Genomic DNA, 9,398 nt, shown 5'->3' on the forward strand with positions numbered 1-9,398 from the left:
AGGTTTATATCTTTCCTTTTCTCCTTTGCTTTTCGCTTCTCTTCTTTTTACAGCTATTTGTAAGGCCTCCCCAGACAGCCATTTTGCTTTTTTGCATTTCTTTTCTATGGGAATGGTCTTGATTCCTGTCTCCTGTACAGTGTCACGAACCTCATTCCATAGTTCATCAGGCACTCTATCTATCAGATCTAGGCCCTTAAATCTAGACAGCATATTAAAAAGCAGAGATATCACTTTGCCGACAAAGGTCCATCTAGTCAAAGCTATGGTTTTTCCAGTAGTCTTGTATAGATGTGAGAGTTGGACCATGAAGAAAGCTGATTGCTGAAGAGTTGATGGTTTTGAACTGTGGTGTTGGAGAAGACTCTTGAGAGTCCCTTGGACTGCAAGAAGATCAAACCAGTCCATCCTAAAGGAAATCAGTCCTGAATATTCATTGGAAGGACTGATGCTGAAGCTGAAGCTCCAATACTTTGGCCACCTGATGCAAAGAACTGACTCATTGGAAAAGACCATGATGCTGGGAAAGATTGAAGACAGAAGGAGAAGGAGATGACAGAGGATAAGAATGTTGGATGGCATCACTGACTCAATGGACATGAGTTTGAGCAAGCTCCCGGAGTTGGTGATGGACAGAGAAGCCTGGCCTGCTACAGTCCATGGGATTGCAAAGAGTTGGACATGACTGAGCAACTGAACTGAACTGAATATGTTCCAGCTATGTATACTAATAACAATAGTATATTTCATCTATCAATTTTTTTTATCATAGCTTTTATTTATTTTTTGCATATACATGTATCCATTCTCCCCAAACCCCCCTCTCATCCAGGCTGGCACATAGCATTGAGCAGAGTTTCATGAGCTATATGATAGGTCTTTGTTGGTTATCCATTTAAAATATAGCAGTGTGTACATGACCTTCCCCGAGTCCCTAACTATTCCTTCCTCCTGGCAACCATAAGTTCATTTTCTAAGTCTGTGAGTCTCTTTCTGTTTTTAAGTTGTTGTTGTTCAGTTGCTAAGTCATGTCTGACTCTTTGGGACCCCATGGACTTTAGCATGTCAGGCTTCCCTGTCCTTCACCATCTCCCAGAGTATGCTTAAACTCATGTCCATTGAGTTGGTGGAGGCATCCAACTATCTTATCTTCTGTCATCTCCTTCTCCTCCTGTCCTCACTCTTTCACAGCATCAGGGTCTTTTCCAATGAGTCAGTTCTTCACATCAGGTGGCCAAAGTATTGGAGCTTCAGCTTCAGCATCAGTCCTTCCAATGAATATTCAGTATTGATTTCCTTTGGGATTGACTGGTTTGATCTTCTTGCTATCGAAGGGCCTCTCAAGAGTCTTCTTCAGCACCACAGTTGGAAAGCATCAGTTCTTTGGCATTCAGTCTTCTGTTATGGTCCAACTCTTACATCCATACTTGACTACTGGAAAAATCATAGCTTTGACTATAAGGACCTTTGTTGGCAAAGTGATGCCTCTGATTTTTAATATGCTCTCTAGGTTTGTCATAGCTTTTCTTTTTTGTTAGTAAGTTTATTTATATCATTTCTTTTTAGATTCCACATATAAGAATGTCATATTTAAGACTTTCTAATATCAATATGTAATTTCAGTTCCAGTTCCACTGATGATATGTCTTAGTTTAATTGGCAATACACTTAATTTCCTAGTGTGTACCATCATATTGGATTCAATGAAATGCAATACTAGCAGAGCGCTCTGTAATTATGTGTTGATGAATCTAATCCTCGGGATAACCCTACAGAGTAGCTGCTGTTGTTATTGTTCCTGTTTTATAGGTGAGGAAGCTGAAGCATAGAGGTTCACAGGGCAGGAACATGGTGGAGTTGGGATCTGAACCCAGGCAGCCTGACTCTGGAGTGGATGCCTCCTGCTTTTTATGGCCTCCTAGGGAAGAAATATTGTCCTGCACATCCATCTCTGATACCTGCTGTTGATATTGACCAGATTATACCTGAACCAACTTGGAGAGATGCTGAGTGCTGAAGAGTTGATGCTTTTGAATTGGGGTGCTGGAGAAGACTCTTGAGAGTCCCTTGGACGGCAAGGAGATCAAACTAGTCAATCCTAAAGGAAATTAACCCTGAATATTCATTGGAAGGACTGATGCTGAAGCTCTAATACTTGGGCCACCTGATGCAAAGAGCCGAAAAGACTCTGATGCTGGGAAAGATTGAGGGCAGAAGGAGAAGGGGGTGACAGAGTATGAGATGGTTGGATGGCATCACCGACTCAATGGACATGAATCTGAGCAAACTCCAGGGGATGGTGGAGGACAGAGGAGCCTTGCGTGCTGCAGTTCATGGGATCACAAAGAGTCAGACATACTTAGCGACTGAACAACAACAAAATTTGGAGAGATAGGAAGGAAGGAGTGGAGACAGTAAGAATGAGTGACTTTACCCACTCCACCCCGCAGGGATAGCTGTGCAAACAAGGGACAAAACTGGACAGAAGGCCCCTGATGGTCACTAAGGTTTCCAAACACTGGATGAAGCACAGAGGCCTCATCGTCACAATCCACCCAGTTTTTTGGGGGAGTAGTCAGTTTTCTAAAAAAATGTGTTCTGACGTTGCTAGGTCCCTGTTGCTGTGCACAGGCTTTCCCCTAGTTGTGGCCGGCAGGGGCTGCTCTCGTGGTGTGCTGTGTTGTGTCTAGCTGGCTTTCCACTGTGGTGGCTTCTCCTGTTGTGGAGCATAGGCTCTAGATCTCAGGCTCAGGAGTTGTGGTGCACGGGCTTTGTTGCCCCGTGGCATGTGGAATCTTCCTGGACCAGGGATTGAACCCATGTCCCTTGCATTGGCAGGCAGATTCTTAATCACTAGACTATCAGGGAAGTCCAAGAAGTCAGTTTTACTACCTCCATTTTCTGTTTTTTTGATGGGATCTTAGTTCCTCAACCAGGAATTGAACCCATTCCCCCTGCAGTGGGAGCTCAGAGTCCTAACCACTGGACTGCTGGGGAATTCCCACTTCCCTCATTTTGCAGCAGAAGGAACTGAAGCTCAGAGGCTGTATGAATTGCGTGAGAATGTTACCCGGCCCGTAAGTCACTGTCAGGGTTTGTCAGGTCCTGAAGCTGTGCTCCGTCCGTCTCCCTGGCCCACTCTCTCTGGCAAGACTGAGGCTGAGGTACTGGGTGCAGGTGGCTCCTCCGGGCCTGGGATGCTTGCTGCAAGTGGGCGGAGCTGAGTATGCAGAAAAGGGAGAAAGTTCACAGAGGGACAAAACCACAACGTCTGTCCCTTTCCCCAGAAGTTTTCAGGCCAGTTGGGAAGACCAGCAAACACAATCTTGAAGAAGGTAAATAACTCCTTGAGGAAGAGAATTGATAAGGCCAGAGGGAGACAGTCCTCCCACTCCTAGCCAAGTTCATCTCTGAGTTTCAGCTTGAAACAGTACTTTCGAAACAGGTCAAAAGTTCTGCTTGTTTACACCTGAAACTAACACAACATTGTGAGTCAACTATACTTCAATTAAAAAAAAAGTTCTACTGGTGGGTGGGAGGGATTGGGGCATTGGGATTGACACATTTACACTATTGATACTTATGTTAAAAGTAGATAACTAATGAGAAGCTACTATGTAGCACAGGGTCTACTTAATACACTGTGGTGACCTGAATGGTAATGAAGTCCAAAAGGGAAGGGATATATGTACAGGTATGGAAAAAAGTGAAAGTGTTAGTTTCTCAGTCATGTCCGACTTGCTGCGACTTCATGGATTGTATATGTACAGCTGATTCATTTTGCTGAACAGCAGAAACTAACACAACATTGTTAAAGCAACTGCATTGTTTAGTTGCTAAGTCATGTCTTACTTTTTCTGCGATCACATGGACTGCAGCCCACCAGGCTTATCTGTCCATGAGATTTCCCAGGCAAGAATACTGGGGTGAGTTGCCATTTCCTGCTCCAGGGGATCTTCCTGACCCAGGGATCAAACTCCAGTCTCCTGTATCTTCTGCATTGGCAGGTCAATTCTTTACCACTGAGCCACCAGAGAAGCCCTAAAGCAACGATATTAAAAAAAAAAAATTTTTTTTTAAAAGAGAAAAAAGTTCTACTTACTTGCGATGTGCTTTATAAATTATCTTTGTTTGTTTGCTTGTGTGTTCATATCCCTTACACATTAAGCCCAAAGGTTGTTAGATGGCCCAAAAGTATCTGTTCTTACCCATATCCTATCTTCTGAGTATTTATTTATTAAATGCTTTCTGAAAATAATGGATCAGAAAAGATTTTCTGAGCTCTTATGCCTTATGCTCTTCTGCCTTTAGCACTGTGCTAAAACTATAGTGTAAAAACACACAACCCAGTCATGGCCTGGATGAAGTGGTCTAATCCAGGCGGGAGTGGCAACAGAATAATTGGAAAGCATTTCTAGAGTATAAAGCACGTGGGTGCCAGTGCTGGGCAGATGCTGAGGGCTTGAGGGGTTCCACAGTAGCTTTTTTGGGGGGCTGGCTTCCAGCATAAGGATGAGGCAATTCAGCTGGAAAGAAAGGATACTGGCTGAGAACCAGAATGTCTGGGAACAGACTTCAGTTTACAGCTCAGTCACTTGGCCATGCATGCCTCCTTACCTTGGAGTCCCAGCTCTGCCAGTTCCATGAAGTCAACAAGTATTCCTGAAAACTAAAAGAAATGCCAACATAATACAAGGTGTTTAAATAAAGGTAACTTTTTTGATCAAGATTTAAATGTTTTCTTAATCCCTATATTTTTAGGAATTGCCTCCCCAACTGGTCCAGGTCTAACTTAGATTTTTCTAAAGATTTTTTTCTCTGAAATCATTTAAAATTTTGGATAGAGTTGCAAGGATAGTAGAAAGAACTCCTGTGTACTCTTTATCCAGATTCAGCAACTGATAAAGTTTTGTCACATTTGCTTTATCACTCCCTCTCTCTAGATATATAAAATAATAATAATGTGTATAATTCAATATTGTGCTATTATCAAATTCAGGAATTTTCTCATTAATATAATAATTTTTGGCATGAATACCATAGAGGCAGTGCGGTGTATTTTTTGTCCTGCTATTCTCCACTGTAAACTACCATCAGCATAAAAATACCATTTCCCCCCTTTTGGAACTAATAAAAGTGAAAGTGTTAGTTGCTCAGTCATGTCCGACTCTTTGTGACCCCATGAACCCCCACGGACTGTAGCCCACTAGGCTCCTCTGTCCATGGAATTCTTCTCTGGGCAAGAATACTGGAGTGGGGAGCCATTCCCTTCTCCAGGGGATCTTCTTAACCCTGGAACCGAACCTGGTCTCCCGCAGATTCTTTACTGTCTGAGCCACCAGGGAAGCCCCTAATAAATAAACCTAATAAGGAATCTAATAATTAGGTAGATACCCTGAGATGATTCCAAATACTGTCTGATTGGTTGAATAGGAGGATGGGGAACCACAAATACAGAGGAACATTATAAATTACACTCCAATTTTCAAATTTTTGGAGGGTCAATATCCCTAAGCCCTGCATTGTTCAAGGATCAACTGGATTCGTGATACATTCTGGAGTCACCTGATTTGTTCCTCATGACATTCCTTAGCGCATTCCTCTCTCCTCGTTTTTCCTGCTCTGTGGTGTAAAGTCTTGATCAAATTCAGGTTAGATAATGGCCAGGTCACTTTGTGGGTACAGCCAAATATGTCCTATTACACCCGTCAGGAACACAATGTCTGATTGTCTTACTTTCAATGATGCTAAATTTGGACTCCTTAGTTAAGATTGTGACCACTGGATCCCTCCACAGAAAAGGTATACTTTCCCTCTGCAATTTGCAAGTGATCTCTGGATGATACTCAGGCATAAGGCAAATATCCCATTTCCCTACAACCTTTTACTTAATGTTTTTAACATCCACTGACGATCTTTGCCTGATTCAGTTACTTCACTAGGGATTGCAGAATGGCAAAATTTTAAATATATAATTTATTCTGCATTCTTTTGTAAAGAAGAACTTTTCTTCATTAACTGGAGATGAACTGCAATTCCCCCTAAATGCTTAACTTGTTATCAATTTTCAGAATAGGTTGGCCTAATAGTCCTCTCCTGTAGATAGTCATTACCCGCAATGCAGACGACCTGGGTTCGATTCCTGGGTTGGGTAGATCCCTTGGAGAAGGAAATGGCAACCCACACCAGTATTCTTGCTTGGAGAATCCCATGGACCGAGGAGCCTGGCGGGTTACAGTTCATGGGGTCGCAAGAGTCAAACACAACTTAGCAACTAAACCACCAATAGTCATCTGCAATGGTAACTACTTTTTTTTTTTTTTGTAGTTACCATGAACTCTTGGATTTTATTTATTCAATGTTTTGCAATAATTATAGTCATTAGTGTTTTTAATGATCAAATTGTCCTAATTATGGCCTGGGGAAGCCCTTTAAACTGGCTTTTGGTCCTTTTGATGTGTTCCCATTACTCTTTGAGTACATTCTTGCTTTCTGGCATAACAAAGTGTTCCAGGCTCACCTTATACTTTCCATGTGCCAAGCCTGGAATCAGCCATTCCTCTAAAGAGCCCTGGCTCCTTTCAGTCAGAAGAGACATTTAGAAACTAGAAGCCAAGCATTAGGTGTACTCATTACTGCTTTGGTCGCCAGAAGCATTTTTGAAAGATAAAATAATATAATACCAAGGCAAGCTGTTTTTCTTTCATCATGACTTACTTTCCTTTTCATTTAAATATCTTAGAACCTGCCAGAATTAAGATCTGCCTCCCCTATTTGGCCTAGGTCTTAGATTAAAAAAAGATTTTTTTAAGTTGTTTATTTATTTGTTTTCGGCTGTGCTGGGTCTCACTGCTGTGCAGGCTTTTTCTCTACTTGCGGTGCTCAGGCTTCTGGTTGCAGTGGCTTCTCCTGTTGGGTGGAGTGCAGGCTCCAGGATGCATGAGCTTAATTGCTCCATTGCATGTGGGATCTTCCAGATCAGGCATGGAGCTCATGCCAATGCAGGGGTGCCAGTGTCTCCTGCACTGGCAGGTGAATTCTTAACCACTGAGCAACCAAGGAAGCCCTAAAATGCTTTTTGTTAAAAGCCAATTAGTGCCAAAACACCAGTAATGAAGGCTGCAGTCCCATATTCTCTTCAATCCCCACCTCCCCTTTCAAAGTAACCATTCTTTTAGTTGCTTCTTACAGATTTCCTTCTTTTTAAATAGTACAGCTGTTATATATTTTGATTCACCTATCTTAGAGATCACCTGTTGATTTCCTGTTATGATCAGCGAGGATTTTTTAAAATCTATTTCTCTCTCTTTTTTCCTTTTTGTTTATTTATTTGCCTGTGTTAAGTCTTACTTGAGGTGCGGCGCCTCTCCAGGTGTGATGCTCAAGACCTAATTGCCCCATGGCCCCTGGGATCCTAGTTCTCCAACCAGAGATTGAGTGTCCCCCTGCACTGGACCACCAGGGAAGTCCTGATTGGTGAAGATTTTTAACTCATATGCTCCATTATTATTTCCTCCATTTTTAGAATATAGTTATATCACAAGTTTTGGTTAAATACACATATAATATTTTTTTTTTATTGTGACTACATAAATTTTATTCAATACTGAGCCAAGAAGTAGCTATTCCTGTGCAACTTTTAATTTTTTTTGTTATTAATTGCCTTGTTTTTTCATTTGTTTTGTTCTCTTTGAACATCTCCATCTCCATCTCCCTATACCTTCCAAAAGGTGTAGAAAGTTCTTAAGGTTTTCCTTATAGTCCAATCTGTCCGATAATTATCACTTTCATTTTTAGATTTTTTTTGAGTCTTCAAACCTTATTTCTCAGTTGCTTTCTGGGAGTTGTATCAGCTGTCATCCTGGGACTTCCTTACAATGGCTTTATTCCTTTTTCAAACTTTACTGATAGTCTGGTTGTATACAGAATAACAGGTTGAAAATTATTTTTTCTCAGCCCTTTGAAGATATTTTTTTCCACTGCTCTCTAGCTTCTCTTGTTGTTTTGAGAAGGCCGTTGTATTCTTGGTCATTCAAGTAATCTGCATTTTCTCTAACATATTTCATAATCTTCTTACCACTTGTATTCTGAAATTGAAGATGGTGACTTACTTTGTCTTCCTGGAGATCTTGTTTTTCATTCATTGTTCTGGGCATAAGGTGATCGCATCTTTCCAGATAGTCTTCTCTTTCAATTCTGGAAAAGTTTGTTACATTATTACTCTGATAATTTCTTCCCCATGGTTTTCTTGGTTCTCTCTTTCTAAAATTCTTTAGTTAGCTACTGAACCTCCTGCAATAACACATCATCTAAAAAATCTTTTTTTCTTGTGTTTTTCAAATTTTTCTTTTTGTTCTACTTTCTGTAAAATTTCTCCAACAACTTTACTTTCAGTCTTTCTATTTGAATTTTTTTTAGCAGCTATATTTTCATTTTTCAGAAGATCATTCCTATTCCCTTATTTTCTCCTTGATTATAGCCATGATTCTTGTTTCATACAGGCAATATTTTTTTTATTTAACTCTCTGAAGCTATTAATGATAGTTTCTCTGATATTTTCTTGCACACAACATTATGTCTGTTTCATCAGAATAATTACTTTCTGTTTGTTTGTTTTGATCTTGTCTCTCATGTTAGATGTTTCCTCCACTGAATCCTTGCTCAAAGCCCACAGCCCAGCTCCTTGGACCTTTTGGAGTGTGTCACATGGGATTGTTGTTCTGACTCCTTTCTTAATTTCCCCTGGGGCAGAAATTGTGGGTCCAGAGTGGTAACATACTAACGTACCTGAGCACTTGTGTGCTAAGCTATGTTTTGAGTAATTTGATTTTTACCTCAACTCGATGAGGCAAGCACTACTGTCCAGCTGAGGATACTGAGGTACAGAAAGCACACAGGACTTGGTCAAGGTCACACAGCCAGTATGTGGCAAAACTGGGGTTCTTGGCTCTAGAGCCTGTTCCCTCAATCATCTCTTTGTTGCTGTTATTTAGTCACTAAGTGGTCTCAACTCTTTGCGACCCCATGAGCTGTAGTCTGCCAGGCTCCTCTGTCCATGGAATTTCCTAGGCAAGAATACTGGAGTGGGTTGCCATTTCCTTCTCCAGGGTATCTTCCCCACCCAGGGATCGAACCCTCGTCTCCTGTACTGCAGGCAGATTCTTTACCATCTGAGCCACCAGGGAAGCCCTAATTACCTGTGCTCACTCACCTTGTTTATACCTCCGGGGCATACGATTCTCTCTGTTCTTTATGGAAAACAGCCGTAACAGTATACTGTTCATTGACCAGACACTGTGCCAAGCCCTTTCCTGTATGGATTCATTCCGTCCACACAGCAGCCCTAGGAAGAAGGTCCCATATTTAGTTCCATTTTCCAAAGAACCTTTGAGAAGTTA

This window comes from Bison bison, unplaced genomic scaffold, assembly GCF_000754665.1.
Source record: "Bison bison bison isolate TAMUID 2011002044 unplaced genomic scaffold, Bison_UMD1.0 scf7180017864289, whole genome shotgun sequence".
NCBI classification, from domain to species: domain Eukaryota; kingdom Metazoa; phylum Chordata; class Mammalia; order Artiodactyla; family Bovidae; genus Bison; species Bison bison.